Source organism: Montipora capricornis, chromosome 12 (genome assembly GCF_036669925.1).
Source record: "Montipora capricornis isolate CH-2021 chromosome 12, ASM3666992v2, whole genome shotgun sequence".
In the NCBI taxonomy this organism is placed as follows: domain Eukaryota; kingdom Metazoa; phylum Cnidaria; class Anthozoa; order Scleractinia; family Acroporidae; genus Montipora; species Montipora capricornis.
In genome coordinates this window covers 24,073,282-24,090,547 of record NC_090894.1, presented here as the reverse complement: position 1 = coordinate 24,090,547, position 17,266 = coordinate 24,073,282, and the positions used below count along the sequence as shown (strand labels likewise).

General features: G+C 43.3%; 2 long non-coding RNA genes across 3 annotated transcripts; both read left to right on the top strand.

The window, feature by feature from the left end:
* Positions 1 to 1,450: 1,450 nt before the first annotated feature.
* Positions 1,451 to 11,499, top strand: LOC138026844 (uncharacterized). 2 transcript variants are annotated; one of them, XR_011127357.1, is made up of 2 exons: positions 1,451 to 8,171; positions 9,405 to 11,499. It is a non-coding gene; the product is annotated as an uncharacterized lncRNA (long non-coding RNA). The 2 variants fall into 2 exon arrangements; XR_011127356.1 differs by having other exon boundaries at positions 1,451 to 9,263.
* A 1,335-nt stretch (positions 11,500 to 12,834) lies between these two features.
* On the top strand, positions 12,835 to 16,635 carry LOC138026846 (uncharacterized). The gene is made up of 2 exons (XR_011127358.1): positions 12,835 to 13,305; positions 14,540 to 16,635. It is a non-coding gene; the product is annotated as an uncharacterized lncRNA (long non-coding RNA).
* Positions 16,636 to 17,266: the final 631 nt, after the last annotated feature.

Sequence of the window (17,266 nt, the reverse complement as noted above, 5' to 3'; positions counted from 1 at the left end):
AGCCAATGAAAGTTTCGTTTTTAAATCTAATCTTAACTACGCAGCTATTTTTAGAGAGGCACCTGATTGGCAAGTTGTAATGACGTAATGAAATTTTAAATATGCGTAGCGTAGAGAGCGAGAACTTAAAATAGCTTTGCGAAACCAAAAATAGATTTTAAAAACTGTGATGGGGCATGGGTATCCGTTCTCTTACCTCATCTTCCCTTGCTTGGGGTTATTTGGGAATTATTTTGTCTTGTCAGACAAGCTTAGCGAGATGGAATGTCCACGAGAAGAGCAAAGGAGGTAAAACGGTGTCGAGTGCTCTGAAGTCTCTAAATCCTTCGAAACACTTCCTATTCCACTTTTAAAAGTAAAAAAAAAGCACTCTAAATGCTTTTAATTTTTTTCATGGCTAACGGTAACCGTTATTTTTTTGTCATTTTCACGCCTAACGGTTAACTTTTCTTGACGTGTCAGGGCTAACTGTTAACCCCATTGAGACCCTCTCCTAACAAAGCCAACAACAACTCTATTCCACAAAGCAATGCCTTATTCAATATCTAACACAGACAAGATGGCATGCATCTTTCATAGAAACAAGTGTTAAAACTTGTTACCAAGTAAAACTTAGTGCACAACGGAGGTTGGACCAACCTCATGGCGGCTCCATACAAAACTGTGCAAAGTTGCTGCAAATGATTCGATAAATGGGAGTCAGGATGGCTTAGTGGTTATCTACCGAGCCTCCCACCACTGCTAGCCGGGGTTCAACTCAGGCTCTGCCCCGGCTTGCATGTGGGCTGAGTTTCAGTCGATCTCAACCTGACTCGAGGGTTTTTCTCCGGTTTTCTTCCGGTTTTCCTCCCTCATCAAAATCGACTCACAGCTAATTAACATCTAGCTGTGGTGCTGTGCTCCGACATCAAACATGGACTGTATAGCGGCAGTCAGAGGCGCCTTTGTATGCTTTCAGCCCGATATCGTGAGCTGCGCCCTTCGCAATTCAGTCCTAAATACTGCAAGTAAAGGGTGATTAGCACAGCCAATAATTATTAATATTATTTAAATAACTCAGAAACGATGCACCGTACAGAGCTGAGAATTGGAGAGGAAATTTCTAAATTTGTCTCCTAAAACATTCCAAGTTTTTGGCTTTTTCATTCGTGTGGTAGACATGAAGGTGATGTTCGAGAATTTCTCATGAATATTACAGGAACTTTTCATAACGATGCGGTGTTGTGGCAGATCACAGAGGCGGCCATGATTAGTACTCCCCACTCTTTGTATCACTTACTTGTTAACTTTTTAAGTGCTAAATGCTTGTTTGGCTTTTTTTTTTGCACTTTTTCGGCGATAAACGGTCTACAGAACTTCGCTCCGCCGTGTAAGGGTTCGTGTGACGGTCCGTGCATGAAGTACTGATGGAAACATCTGCTGTTTTGGGTCAATGTGGGCTCAGGTAGGAACATCACGGGAGAAATGTCCAGTTCGTATTCGGAGATCCAGCAAGTATCAGAAAGCATTGTATTTTTGATCACTTTAGGACTAGTCTTTACTTGGAGTTGTTTTGTTTTCTGTCCTTTGTCTCTTTTGTTTTACGTAAGCTGTGCTCCGGTACCTGCAGAAGGAACCGCAAGTTCGACTTCATCTGGTAGGTTCATCATTTTATAACTGGTTTTTTGGGCCATCTTCGTCCACAGAAGACCCCAGGCTGGCATCATTAAGCAAGAATGTAGGAAAAGGCAACCCTTTGAAAGAAAACAGAGGTGAGAGATGCTTTCATGCAGACTGGTACGCCTAACATGCTCTGTTGTAAACATGGCGGTTCACGAGTGAAGTTGTCTCTCTGGCCTTTCTGTGGACGAATTCCAGGACCTGCCGATACAATTTGGGCAAGTTTTGAAAGCCAAAAACTTCAATCGATGCGGTATTTTGCTGGTAGGACTGGGTGGCCCGACACTTATGAGAAAAACTATGAAAGGAGAATCGGGAGTGTTCCCTTGTCATGGAATGGCAGAATTACCCAGAATTCTTTTTGGGCATGAGCGAGGCAACTTTAGAAGCACGAGACTGGCCCTCATGGCTGTAATCCTCATATTACTTTATAAAAGTATGGGGGTTTTTTTGGGAAAAAACAAAACAAAAAAAAGGATTTTTCTCCTTATATGAAAAACACGTTTTCTCTCCCGTCCTCTTCTTATGCATGATCTTCGCGGAAATTACATTCTCTCGCTCAATAAACCTAGAACAACCAGTTATGGTCTTAGTTCTTTTTTTCTTATGTATCAGCTAAGTTGCGGAATACGCTACCTGATTTTATCCGTACCTATGAGTTTACTGGTTTTAAAAGAGAATCCAGGGCCGCATTTTGTACAGCGGCTTTTCTTTTTAATGAATATATCTTTAAATATTATGTATTTAGTATGTATCTGTATATGCCATGTATTTTAGCTGCAAATGTAATGTCTCGAAGACATTAGCTCCTGTAGTTATTCTGAAATTCCAGATGAAATAAAGTTTATGCATGTATGTATGTTACCTTTCGCAGGGCGCGTGCGCACACTTTGTAATCTGAGACTCCAGTGCTTACCACATGCGAGAGAAAACGACTTTTCTCTTAAATATTTAAGCCGTCGAATTCCTACGCTATATTGACAAGGGCGGTTTGGAGCTGTGAGTAGGCGTGGGATTTGTCACATATGGTTTAGGGGCCGACATATCTCTCCCTCAATGCCGTACCGGGAGGCAAGGTCGGTAGCAGAAAGCAGTGAAGGGCCAACTGCGTCCAAAAGCGATCGCACGGGCCGAAATCCCGGGATGACTCGTTTGGTACGACGCTCCAGCGCCGGATGTCTGGAGGTACTGCGTTTTTTTCTCTTGTTCAAACATTCCGTCAGCGCATGCGTAAATGTTCTGGCTCTCCGATACCTAGCCTACCCAAAACTGAATTAGCATGCTGGTCTTTACCAGCAATTGACATTTCTGTTCTCGATTCTACAGGCATAAACGTAACGTAAGAACCGTGCGTGTCTGGTCTTCTTGAGACAGAGGTGAGAGATGGTTTCATGCAGACTGGTACGCCTTGCATGCTCTGTTGTAAACATGGCGGTTCACGAGTGAAGTTGTCTCTCTGGCCTTTCTGTGGACGAATTCCAGGACCTGCCGATACAATTTGGGCAAGTTTTGAAAGCCAAAAACTTCAATCGATGCGGTATTTTGTTGGTAGGACTGGGTGGCCCGACACTTATGAGAAAAACTATGAAAGGAGAATCGGGAGTGTTCCCTTGTCATGGAATGGCAGAATTACCCAGAATTCTTTTTGGGCATGAGCGAGGCAACTTTAGAAGCACGAGACTGGCCCTCATGGCTGTAATCCTCATATTACTTTATAAAAGTATGGGGGTTTTTTTGGGAAAAAACAAAACAAAAAAAAGGATTTTTCTCCTTATATGAAAAACACGTTTTCTCTCCCGTCCTCTTCTTATGCATGATCTTCGCGGAAATTACATTCTGTCGCTCAATAAACCTAGAACAACCAGTTATGGTCTTAGTTCTTTTTTTCTTATGTATCAGCTAAGTTGCGGAATACGCTACCTGATTTTATCCGTACCTATGAGTTTACTGGTTTTAAAAGAGAATCCAGGGCCGCATTTTGTACAGCGGCTTTTCTTTTTAATGAATATATCTTTAAATAATATGTATTTAGTATGTATCTGTATATGCCATGTATTTTAGCTGCAAATGTAATGTCTCGAAGACATTAGCTCCTGTAGTTATTCTGAAATTCCAGATGAAATAAAGTTTATGCATGTATGTATGTTACCTTTCGCAGGGCGCGTGCGCACACTTTGTAATCTGAGACTCCAGTGCTTACCACATGCGAGAGAAAACGACTTTTCTCTTAAATATTTAAGCCGTCGAATTCCTACGCTATATTGACAAGGGCGGTTTGGAGCTGTGAGTAGGCGTGGGATTTGTCACATATGGTTTAGGGGCCGACATATCTCTCCCTCAATGCCGTACCGGGAGGCAAGGTCGGTAGCAGAAAGCAGTGAAGGGCCAACTGCGTCCAAAAGCGATCGCACGGGCCGAAATCCCGGGATGACTCGTTTGGTACGACGCTCCAGCGCCGGATGTCTGGAGGTACTGCGTTTTTTTCTCTTGTTCAAACATTCCGTCAGCGCATGCGTAAATGTTCTGGCTCTCCGATACCTAGCCTACCCAAAACTGAATTAGCATGCTGGTCTTTACCAGCAATTGACATTTCTGTTCTCGATTCTACAGGCATAAACGTAACGTAAGAACCGTGCGTGTCTGGTCTTCTTGAGACAGAGGTGAGAGATGGTTTCATGCAGACTGGTACGCCTTACATGCTCTGTTGTAAACATGGCGGTTCACGAGTGAAGTTGTCTCTCTGGCCTTTCTGTGGACGAATTCCAGGACCTGCCGATACAATTTGGGCAAGTTTTGAAAGCCAAAAACTTCAATCGATGCGGTATTTTGCTGGTAGGACTGGGTGGCCCGACACTTATGAGAAAAACTATGAAAGGAGAATCGGGAGTGTTCCCTTGTCATGGAATGGCAGAATTACCCAGAATTCTTTTTGGGCATGAGCGAGGCAACTTTAGAAGCACGAGACTGGCCCTCATGGCTGTAATCCTCATATTACTTTATAAAAGTATGGGGGTTTTTTTGGGAAAAAACAAAACAAAAAAAAGGATTTTTCTCCTTATATGAAAAACACGTTTTCTCTCCCGTCCTCTTCTTATGCATGATCTTCGCGGAAATTACATTCTGTCGCTCAATAAACCTAGAACAACCAGTTATGGTCTTAGTTCTTTTTTTCTTATGTATCAGCTAAGTTGCGGAATACGCTACCTGATTTTATCCGTACCTATGAGTTTACTGGTTTTAAAAGAGAATCCAGGGCCGCATTTTGTACAGCGGCTTTTCTTTTTAATGAATATATCTTTAAATATTATGTATTTAGTATGTATCTGTATATGCCATGTATTTTAGCTGCAAATGTAATGTCTCGAAGACATTAGCTCCTGTAGTTATTCTGAAATTCCAGATGAAATAAAGTTTATGCATGTATGTATGTTACCTTTCGCAGGGCGCGTGCGCACACTTTGTAATCTGAGACTCCAGTGCTTACCACATGCGAGAGAAAACGACTTTTCTCTTAAATATTTAAGCCGTCGAATTCCTACGCTATATTGACAAGGGCGGTTTGGAGCTGTGAGTAGGCGTGGGATTTGTCACATATGGTTTAGGGGCCGACATATCTCTCCCTCAATGCCGTACCGGGAGGCAAGGTCGGTAGCAGAAAGCAGTGAAGGGCCAACTGCGTCCAAAAGCGATCGCACGGGCCGAAATCCCGGGATGACTCGTTTGGTACGACGCTCCAGCGCCGGATGTCTGGAGGTACTGCGTTTTTTTCTCTTGTTCAAACATTCCGTCAGCGCATGCGTAAATGTTCTGGCTCTCCGATACCTAGCCTACCCAAAACTGAATTAGCATGCTGGTCTTTACCAGCAATTGACATTTCTGTTCTCGATTCTACAGGCATAAACGTAACGTAAGAACCGTGCGTGTCTGGTCTTCTTGAGACAGAGGTGAGAGATGGTTTCATGCAGACTGGTACGCCTTACATGCTCTGTTGTAAACATGGCGGTTCACGAGTGAAGTTGTCTCTCTGGCCTTTCTGTGGACGAATTCCAGGACCTGCCGATACAATTTGGGCAAGTTTTGAAAGCCAAAAACTTCAATCGATGCGGTATTTTGCTGGTAGGACTGGGTGGCCCGACACTTATGAGAAAAACTATGAAAGGAGAATCGGGAGTGTTCCCTTGTCATGGAATGGCAGAATTACCCAGAATTCTTTTTGGGCATGAGCGAGGCAACTTTAGAAGCACGAGACTGGCCCTCATGGCTGTAATCCTCATATTACTTTATAAAAGTATGGGGGTTTTTTTGGGAAAAAACAAAACAAAAAAAAGGATTTTTCTCCTTATATGAAAAACACGTTTTCTCTCCCGTCCTCTTCTTATGCATGATCTTCGCGGAAATTACATTCTGTCGCTCAATAAACCTAGAACAACCAGTTATGGTCTTAGTTCTTTTTTTCTTATGTATCAGCTAAGTTGCGGAATACGCTACCTGATTTTATCCGTACCTATGAGTTTACTGGTTTTAAAAGAGAATCCAGGGCCGCATTTTGTACAGCGGCTTTTCTTTTTAATGAATATATCTTTAAATATTATGTATTTAGTATGTATCTGTATATGCCATGTATTTTAGCTGCAAATGTAATGTCTCGAAGACATTAGCTCCTGTAGTTATTCTGAAATTCCAGATGAAATAAAGTTTATGCATGTATGTATGTTACCTTTCGCAGGGCGCGTGCGCACACTTTGTAATCTGAGACTCCAGTGCTTACCACATGCGAGAGAAAACGACTTTTCTCTTAAATATTTAAGCCGTCGAATTCCTACGCTATATTGACAAGGGCGGTTTGGAGCTGTGAGTAGGCGTGGGATTTGTCACATATGGTTTAGGGGCCGACATATCTCTCCCTCAATGCCGTACCGGGAGGCAAGGTCGGTAGCAGAAAGCAGTGAAGGGCCAACTGCGTCCAAAAGCGATCGCACGGGCCGAAATCCCGGGATGACTCGTTTGGTACGACGCTCCAGCGCCGGATGTCTGGAGGTACTGCGTTTTTTTCTCTTGTTCAAACATTCCGTCAGCGCATGCGTAAATGTTCTGGCTCTCCGATACCTAGCCTACCCAAAACTGAATTAGCATGCTGGTCTTTACCAGCAATTGACATTTCTGTTCTCGATTCTACAGGCATAAACGTAACGTAAGAACCGTGCGTGTCTGGTCTTCTTGAGACAGAGGTGAGAGATGGTTTCATGCAGACTGGTACGCCTTGCATGCTCTGTTGTAAACATGGCGGTTCACGAGTGAAGTTGTCTCTCTGGCCTTTCTGTGGACGAATTCCAGGACCTGCCGATACAATTTGGGCAAGTTTTGAAAGCCAAAAACTTCAATCGATGCGGTATTTTGCTGGTAGGACTGGGTGGCCCGACACTTATGAGAAAAACTATGAAAGGAGAATCGGGAGTGTTCCCTTGTCATGGAATGGCAGAATTACCCAGAATTCTTTTTGGGCATGAGCGAGGCAACTTTAGAAGCACGAGACTGGCCCTCATGGCTGTAATCCTCATATTACTTTATAAAAGTATGGGGGTTTTTTTGGGAAAAAACAAAACAAAAAAAAGGATTTTTCTCCTTATATGAAAAACACGTTTTCTCTCCCGTCCTCTTCTTATGCATGATCTTCGCGGAAATTACATTCTGTCGCTCAATAAACCTAGAACAACCAGTTATGGTCTTAGTTCTTTTTTTCTTATGTATCAGCTAAGTTGCGGAATACGCTACCTGATTTTATCCGTACCTATGAGTTTACTGGTTTTAAAAGAGAATCCAGGGCCGCATTTTGTACAGCGGCTTTTCTTTTTAATGAATATATCTTTAAATATTATGTATTTAGTATGTATCTGTATATGCCATGTATTTTAGCTGCAAATGTAATGTCTCGAAGACATTAGCTCCTGTAGTTATTCTGAAATTCCAGATGAAATAAAGTTTATGCATGTATGTATGTTACCTTTCGCAGGGCGCGTGCGCACACTTTGTAATCTGAGACTCCAGTGCTTACCACATGCGAGAGAAAACGACTTTTCTCTTAAATATTTAAGCCGTCGAATTCCTACGCTATATTGACAAGGGCGGTTTGGAGCTGTGAGTAGGCGTGGGATTTGTCACATATGGTTTAGGGGCCGACATATCTCTCCCTCAATGCCGTACCGGGAGGCAAGGTCGGTAGCAGAAAGCAGTGAAGGGCCAACTGCGTCCAAAAGCGATCGCACGGGCCGAAATCCCGGGATGACTCGTTTGGTACGACGCTCCAGCGCCGGATGTCTGGAGGTACTGCGTTTTTTTCTCTTGTTCAAACATTCCATCAGCGCATGCGTAAATGTTCTGGCTCTCCGATACCTAGCCTACCCAAAACTGAATTAGCATGCTGGTCTTTACCAGCAATTGACATTTCTGTTCTCGATTCTACAGGCATAAACGTAACGTAAGAACCGTGCGTGTCTGGTCTTCTTGAGACAGAGGTGAGAGATGGTTTCATGCAGACTGGTACGCCTTACATGCTCTGTTGTAAACATGGCGGTTCACGAGTGAAGTTGTCTCTCTGGCCTTTCTGTGGACGAATTCCAGGACCTGCCGATACAATTTGGGCAAGTTTTGAAAGCCAAAAACTTCAATCGATGCGGTATTTTGCTGGTAGGACTGGGTGGCCCGACACTTATGAGAAAAACTATGAAAGGAGAATCGGGAGTGTTCCCTTGTCATGGAATGGCAGAATTACCCAGAATTCTTTTTGGGCATGAGCGAGGCAACTTTAGAAGCACGAGACTGGCCCTCATGGCTGTAATCCTCATATTACTTTATAAAAGTATGGGGTTTTTTTGGGAAAAAACAAAACAAAAAAAAGGATTTTTCTCCTTATATGAAAAACACGTTTTCTCTCCCGTCCTCTTCTTATGCATGATCTTCGCGGAAATTACATTCTGTCGCTCAATAAACCTAGAACAACCAGTTATGGTCTTAGTTCTTTTTTTCTTATGTATCAGCTAAGTTGCGGAATACGCTACCTGATTTTATCCGTACCTATGAGTTTACTGGTTTTAAAAGAGAATCCAGGGCCGCATTTTGTACAGCGGCTTTTCTTTTTAATGAATATATCTTTAAATATTATGTATTTAGTATGTATCTGTATATGCCATGTATTTTAGCTGCAAATGTAATGTCTCGAAGACATTAGCTCCTGTAGTTATTCTGAAATTCCAGATGAAATAAAGTTTATGCATGTATGTATGTTACCTTTCGCAGGGCGCGTGCGCACACTTTGTAATCTGAGACTCCAGTGCTTACCACATGCGAGAGAAAACGACTTTTCTCTTAAATATTTAAGCCGTCGAATTCCTACGCTATATTGACAAGGGCGGTTTGGAGCTGTGAGTAGGCGTGGGATTTGTCACATATGGTTTAGGGGCCGACATATCTCTCCCTCAATGCCGTACCGGGAGGCAAGGTCGGTAGCAGAAAGCAGTGAAGGGCCAACTGCGTCCAAAAGCGATCGCACGGGCCGAAATCCCGGGATGACTCGTTTGGTACGACGCTCCAGCGCCGGATGTCTGGAGGTACCGCGTTTTTTTCTCTTGTTCAAACATTCCGTCAGCGCATGCGTAAATGTTCTGGCTCTCCGATACCTAGCCTACCCAAAACTGAATTAGCATGCTGGTCTTTACCAGCAATTGACATTTCTGTTCTCGATTCTACAGGCATAAACGTAACGTAAGAACCGTGCGTGTCTGGTCTTCTTGAGACAGAGGTGAGAGATGGTTTCATGCAGACTGGTACGCCTTACATGCTCTGTTGTAAACATGGCGGTTCACGAGTGAAGTTGTCTCTCTGGCCTTTCTGTGGACGAATTCCAGGACCTGCCGATACAATTTGGGCAAGTTTTGAAAGCCAAAAACTTCAATCGATGCGGTATTTTGCTGGTAGGACTGGGTGGCCCGACACTTGTGAGAAAAACTATGAAAGGAGAATCGGGAGTGTTCCCTTGTCATGGAATGGCAGAATTACCCAGAATTCTTTTTGGGCATGAGCGAGGCAACTTTAGAAGCACGAGACTGGCCCTCATGGCTGTAATCCTCATATTACTTTATAAAAGTATGGGGGTTTTTTTGGGAAAAAACAAAACAAAAAAAGGATTTTTCTCCTTATATGAAAAACACGTTTTCTCTCCCGTCCTCTTCTTATGCATGATCTTCGCGGAAATTACATTCTGTCGCTCAATAAACCTAGAACAACCAGTTATGGTCTTAGTTCTTTTTTTCTTATGTATCAGCTAAGTTGCGGAATACGCTACCTGATTTTATCCGTACCTATGAGTTTACTGGTTTTAAAAGAGAATCCAGGGCCGCATTTTGTACAGCGGCTTTTCTTTTTAATGAATATATCTTTAAATATTATGTATTTAGTATGTATCTGTATATGCCATGTATTTTAGCTGCAAATGTAATGTCTCGAAGACATTAGCTCCTGTAGTTATTCTGAAATTCCAGATGAAATAAAGTTTATGCATGTATGTATGTTACCTTTCGCAGGGCGCGTGCGCACACTTTGTAATCTGAGACTCCAGTGCTTACCACATGCGAGAGAAAACGACTTTTCTCTTAAATATTTAAGCCGTCGAATTCCTACGCTATATTGACAAGGGCGGTTTGGAGCTGTGAGTAGGCGTGGGATTTGTCACATATGGTTTAGGGGCCGACATATCTCTCCCTCAATGCCGTACCGGGAGGCAAGGTCGGTAGCAGAAAGCAGTGAAGGGCCAACTGCGTCCAAAAGCGATCGCACGGGCCGAAATCCCGGGATGACTCGTTTGGTACGACGCTCCAGCGCCGGATGTCTGGAGGTACTGCGTTTTTTTCTCTTGTTCAAACATTCCGTCAGCGCATGCGTAAATGTTCTGGCTCTCCGATACCTAGCCTACCCAAAACTGAATTAGCATGCTGGTCTTTACCAGCAATTGACATTTCTGTTCTCGATTCTACAGGCATAAACGTAACGTAAGAACCGTGCGTGTCTGGTCTTCTTGAGACAGAGGTGAGAGATGGTTTCATGCAGACTGGTACGCCTTACATGCTCTGTTGTAAACATGGCGGTTCACGAGTGAAGTTGTCTCTCTGGCCTTTCTGTGGACGAATTCCAGGACCTGCCGATACAATTTGGGCAAGTTTTGAAAGCCAAAAACTTCAATCGATGCGGTATTTTGCTGGTAGGACTGGGTGGCCCGACACTTATGAGAAAAACTATGAAAGGAGAATCGGGAGTGTTCCCTTGTCATGGAATGGCAGAATTACCCAGAATTCTTTTTGGGCATGAGCGAGGCAACTTTAGAAGCACGAGACTGGCCCTCATGGCTGTAATCCTCATATTACTTTGTAAAAGTATGGGGGTTTTTTTGGGAAAAAACAAAACAAAAAAAAGGATTTTTCTCCTTATATGAAAAACACGTTTTCTCTCCCGTCCTCTTCTTATGCATGATCTTCGCGGAAATTACATTCTGTCGCTCAATAAACCTAGAACAACCAGTTATGGTCTTAGTTCTTTTTTTCTTATGTATCAGCTAAGTTGCGGAATACGCTACCTGATTTTATCCGTACCTATGAGTTTACTGGTTTTAAAAGAGAATCCAGGGCCGCATTTTGTACAGCGGCTTTTCTTTTTAATGAATATATCTTTAAATATTATGTATTTAGTATGTATCTGTATATGCCATGTATTTTAGCTGCAAATGTAATGTCTCGAAGACATTAGCTCCTGTAGTTATTCTGAAATTCCAGATGAAATAAAGTTTATGCATGTATGTATGTTACCTTTCGCAGGGCGCGTGCGCACACTTTGTAATCTGAGACTCCAGTGCTTACCACATGCGAGAGAAAACGACTTTTCTCTTAAATATTTAAGCCGTCGAATTCCTACGCTATATTGACAAGGGCGGTTTGGAGCTGTGAGTAGGCGTGGGATTTGTCACATATGGTTTAGGGGCCGACATATCTCTCCCTCAATGCCGTACCGGGAGGCAAGGTCGGTAGCAGAAAGCAGTGAAGGGCCAACTGCGTCCAAAAGCGATCGCACGGGCCGAAATCCCGGGATGACTCGTTTGGTACGACGCTCCAGCGCCGGATGTCTGGAGGTACTGCGTTTTTTTCTCTTGTTCAAACATTCCGTCAGCGCATGCGTAAATGTTCTGGCTCTCCGATACCTAGCCTACCCAAAACTGAATTAGCATGCTGGTCTTTACCAGCAATTGACATTTCTGTTCTCGATTCTACAGGCATAAACGTAACGTAAGAACCGTGCGTGTCTGGTCTTCTTGAGACAGAGGTGAGAGATGGTTTCATGCAGACTGGTACGCCTTACATGCTCTGTTGTAAACATGGCGTTTCACGAGTGAAGTTGTCTCTCTGGCCTTTCTGTGGACGAATTCCAGGACCTGCCGATACAATTTGGGCAAGTTTTGAAAGCCAAAAACTTCAATCGATGCGGTATTTTGCTGGTAGGACTGGGTGGCCCGACACTTATGAGAAAAACTATGAAAGGAGAATCGGGAGTGTTCCCTTGTCATGGAATGGCAGAATTACCCAGAATTCTTTTTGGGCATGAGCGAGGCAACTTTAGAAGCACGAGACTGGCCCTCATGGCTGTAATCCTCATATTACTTTATAAAAGTATGGGGGTTTTTTTGGGAAAAAACAAAACAAAAAAAAGGATTTTTCTCCTTATATGAAAAACACGTTTTCTCTCCCGTCCTCTTCTTATGCATGATCTTCGCGGAAATTACATTCTGTCGCTCAATAAACCTAGAACAACCAGTTATGGTCTTAGTTCTTTTTTTCTTATGTATCAGCTAAGTTGCGGAATACGCTACCTGATTTTATCCGTACCTATGAGTTTACTGGTTTTAAAAGAGAATCCAGGGCCGCATTTTGTACAGCGGCTTTTCTTTTTAATGAATATATCTTTAAATATTATGTATTTAGTATGTATCTGTATATGCCATGTATTTTAGCTGCAAATGTAATGTCTCGAAGACATTAGCTCCTGTAGTTATTCTGAAATTCCAGATGAAATAAAGTTTATGCATGTATGTATGTTACCTTTCGCAGGGCGCGTGCGCACACTTTGTAATCTGAGACTCCAGTGCTTACCACGTGCGAGAGAAAACGACTTTTCTCTTAAATATTTAAGCCGTCGAATTCCTACGCTATATTGACAAGGACAGTTTGGAGCTGTGAGTAGGCGTGGGATTTGTCACATATGGTTTAGGGGCCGACATATCTCTCCCTCAATGCCGTACCGGGAGGCAAGGTCGGTAGCAGAAAGCAGTGAAGGGCCAACTGCGTCCAAAAGCGATCGCACGGGCCGAAATCCCGGGATGACTCGTTTGGTACGACGCTCCAGCGCCGGATGTCTGGAGGTACTGCGTTTTTTTCTCTTGTTCAAACATTCCGTCAGCGCATGCGTAAATGTTCTGGCTCTCCGATACCTAGCCTACCCAAAACTGAATTAGCATGCTGGTCTTTACCAGCAATTGACATTTCTGTTCTCGATTCTACAGGCATAAACGTAACGTAAGAACCGTGCGTGTCTGGTCTTCTTGAGACAGAGGTGAGAGATGGTTTCATGCAGACTGGTACGCCTTACATGCTCTGTTGTAAACATGGCGGTTCACGAGTGAAGTTGTCTCTCTGGCCTTTCTGTGGACGAATTCCAGGACCTGCCGATACAATTTGGGCAAGTTTTGAAAGCCAAAAACTTCAATCGATGCGGTATTTTGCTGGTAGGACTGGGTGGCCCGACACTTATGAGAAAAACTATGAAAGGAGAATCGGGAGTGTTCCCTTGTCATGGAATGGCAGAATTACCCAGAATTCTTTTTGGGCATGAGCGAGGCAACTTTAGAAGCACGAGACTGGCCCTCATGGCTGTAATCCTCATATTACTTTATAAAAGTATGGGGGTTTTTTTGGGAAAAAACAAAACAAAAAAAAGGATTTTTCTCCTTATATGAAAAACACGTTTTCTCTCCCGTCCTCTTCTTATGCATGATCTTCGCGGAAATTACATTCTCTCGCTCAATAAACCTAGAACAACCAGTTATGGTCTTAGTTCTTTTTTTCTTATGTATCAGCTAAGTTGCGGAATACGCTACCTGATTTTATCCGTACCTATGAGTTTACTGGTTTTAAAAGAGAATCCAGGGCCGCATTTTGTACAGCGGCTTTTCTTTTTAATGAATATATCTTTAAATATTATGTATTTAGTATGTATCTGTATATGCCATGTATTTTAGCTGCAAATGTAATGTCTCGAAGACATTAGCTCCTGTAGTTATTCTGAAATTCCAGATGAAATAAAGTTTATGCATGTATGTATGTTACCTTTCGCAGGGCGCGTGCGCACACTTTGTAATCTGAGACTCCAGTGCTTACCACATGCGAGAGAAAACGACTTTTCTCTTAAATATTTAAGCCGTCGAATTCCTACGCTATATTGACAAGGGCGGTTTGGAGCTGTGAGTAGGCGTGGGATTTGTCACATATGGTTTAGGGGCCGACATATCTCTCCCTCAATGCCGTACCGGGAGGCAAGGTCGGTAGCAGAAAGCAGTGAAGGGCCAACTGCGTCCAAAAGCGATCGCACGGGCCGAAATCCCGGGATGACTCGTTTGGTACGACGCTCCAGCGCCGGATGTCTGGAGGTACTGCGTTTTTTTCTCTTGTTCAAACATTCCGTCAGCGCATGCGTAAATGTTCTGGCTCTCCGATACCTAGCCTACCCAAAACTGAATTAGCATGCTGGTCTTTACCAGCAATTGACATTTCTGTTCTCGATTCTACAGGCATAAACGTAACGTAAGAACCGTGCGTGTCTGGTCTTCTTGAGACAGAGGTGAGAGATGGTTTCATGCAGACTGGTACGCCTTACATGCTCTGTTGTAAACATGGCGTTTCACGAGTGAAGTTGTCTCTCTGGCCTTTCTGTGGACGAATTCCAGGACCTGCCGATACAATTTGGGCAAGTTTTGAAAGCCAAAAACTTCAATCGATGCGGTATTTTGCTGGTAGGACTGGGTGGCCCGACACTTATGAGAAAAACTATGAAAGGAGAATCGGGAGTGTTCCCTTGTCATGGAATGGCAGAATTACCCAGAATTCTTTTTGGGCATGAGCGAGGCAACTTTAGAAGCACGAGACTGGCCCTCATGGCTGTAATCCTCATATTACTTTATAAAAGTATGGGGGTTTTTTTGGGAAAAAACAAAACAAAAAAAAGGATTTTTCTCCTTATATGAAAAACACGTTTTCTCTCCCGTCCTCTTCTTATGCATGATCTTCGCGGAAATTACATTCTCTCGCTCAATAAACCTAGAACAACCAGTTATGGTCTTAGTTCTTTTTTTCTTATGTATCAGCTAAGTTGCGGAATACGCTACCTGATTTTATCCGTACCTATGAGTTTACTGGTTTTAAAAGAGAATCCAGGGCCGCATTTTGTACAGCGGCTTTTCTTTTTAATGAATATATCTTTAAATATTATGTATTTAGTATGTATCTGTATATGCCATGTATTTTAGCTGCAAATGTAATGTCTCGAAGACATTAGCTCCTGTAGTTATTCTGAAATTCCAGATGAAATAAAGTTTATGCATGTATGTATGTTACCTTTCGCAGGGCGCGTGCGCACACTTTGTAATCTGAGACTCCAGTGCTTACCACATGCGAGAGAAAACGACTTTTCTCTTAAATATTTAAGCCGTCGAATTCCTACGCTATATTGACAAGGACAGTTTGGAGCTGTGAGTAGGCGTGGGATTTGTCACATATGGTTTAGGGGCCGACATATCTCTCCCTCAATGCCGTACCGGGAGGCAAGGTCGGTAGCAGAAAGCAGTGAAGGGCCAACTGCGTCCAAAAGCGATCGCACGGGCCGAAATCCCGGGATGACTCGTTTGGTACGACGCTCCAGCGCCGGATGTCTGGAGGTACTGCGTTTTTTTCTCTTGTTCAAACATTCCGTCAGCGCATGCGTAAATGTTCTGGCTCTCCGATACCTAGCCTACCCAAAACTGAATTAGCATGCTGGTCTTTACCAGCAATTGACATTTCTGTTCTCGATTCTACAGGCATAAACGTAACGTAAGAACCGTGCGTGTCTGGTCTTCTTGAGACAGAGGTGAGAGATGGTTTCATGCAGACTGGTACGCCTTACATGCTCTGTTGTAAACATGGCGGTTCACGAGTGAAGTTGTCTCTCTGGCCTTTCTGTGGACGAACTCCAGGACCTGCCGATACAATTTGGGCAAGTTTTGAAAGCCAAAAACTTCAATCGATGCGGTATTTTGCTGGTAGGACTGGGTGGCCCGACACTTATGAGAAAAACTATGAAAGGAGAATCGGGAGTGTTCCCTTGTCATGGAATGGCAGAATTACCCAGAATTCTTTTTGGGCATGAGCGAGGCAACTTTAGAAGCACGAGACTGGCCCTCATGGCTGTAATCCTCATATTACTTTATAAAAGTATGGGGGTTTTTTTGGGAAAAAACAAAACAAAAAAAAGGATTTTTCTCCTTATATGAAAAACACGTTTTCTCTCCCGTCCTCTTCTTATGCATGATCTTCGCGGAAATTACATTCTCTCGCTCAATAAACCTAGAACAACCAGTTATGGTCTTAGTTCTTTTTTTCTTATGTATCAGCTAAGTTGCGGAATACGCTACCTGATTTTATCCGTACCTATGAGTTTACTGGTTTTAAAAGAGAATCCAGGGCCGCATTTTGTACAGCGGCTTTTCTTTTTAATGAATATATCTTTAAATATTATGTATTTAGTATGTATCTGTATATGCCATGTATTTTAGCTGCAAATGTAATGTCTCGAAGACATTAGCTCCTGTAGTTATTCTGAAATTCCAGATGAAATAAAGTTTATGCATGTATGTATGTTACCTTTCGCAGGGCGCGTGCGCACACTTTGTAATCTGAGACTCCAGTGCTTACAACATGCGAGAGAAAACGACTTTTCTCTTAAATATTTAAGCCGTCGAATTCCTACGCTATATTGACAAGGGCGGTTTGGAGCTGTGAGTAGGCGTGGGATTTGTCACATATGGTTTAGGGGCCGACATATCTTTCCCTCAATGCCGTACCGGGAGGCAAGGTCGGTAGCAGAAAGCAGTGAAGGGCCAACTGCGTCCAAAAGCGATCGCACGGGCCGAAATCCCGGGATGACTCGTTTGGTACGACGCTCCAGCGCCGGATGTCTGGAGGTACTGCGTTTTTTTCTCTTGTTCAAACATTCCGTCAGCGCATGCGTAAATGTTCTGGCTCTCCGATACCTAGCCTACCCAAAACTGAATTAGCATGCTGGTCTTTACCAGCAATTGACATTTCTGTTCTCGATTCTACAGGCATAAACGTAACGTAAGAACCGTGCGTGTCTGGTCTTCTTGAGACAGAGGTGAGAGATGGTTTCATGCAGACTGGTACGCCTTACATGCTCTGTTGTAAACATGGCGTTTCACGAGTGAAGTTGTCTCTCTGGCCTTTCTGTGGACGAATTCCAGGAC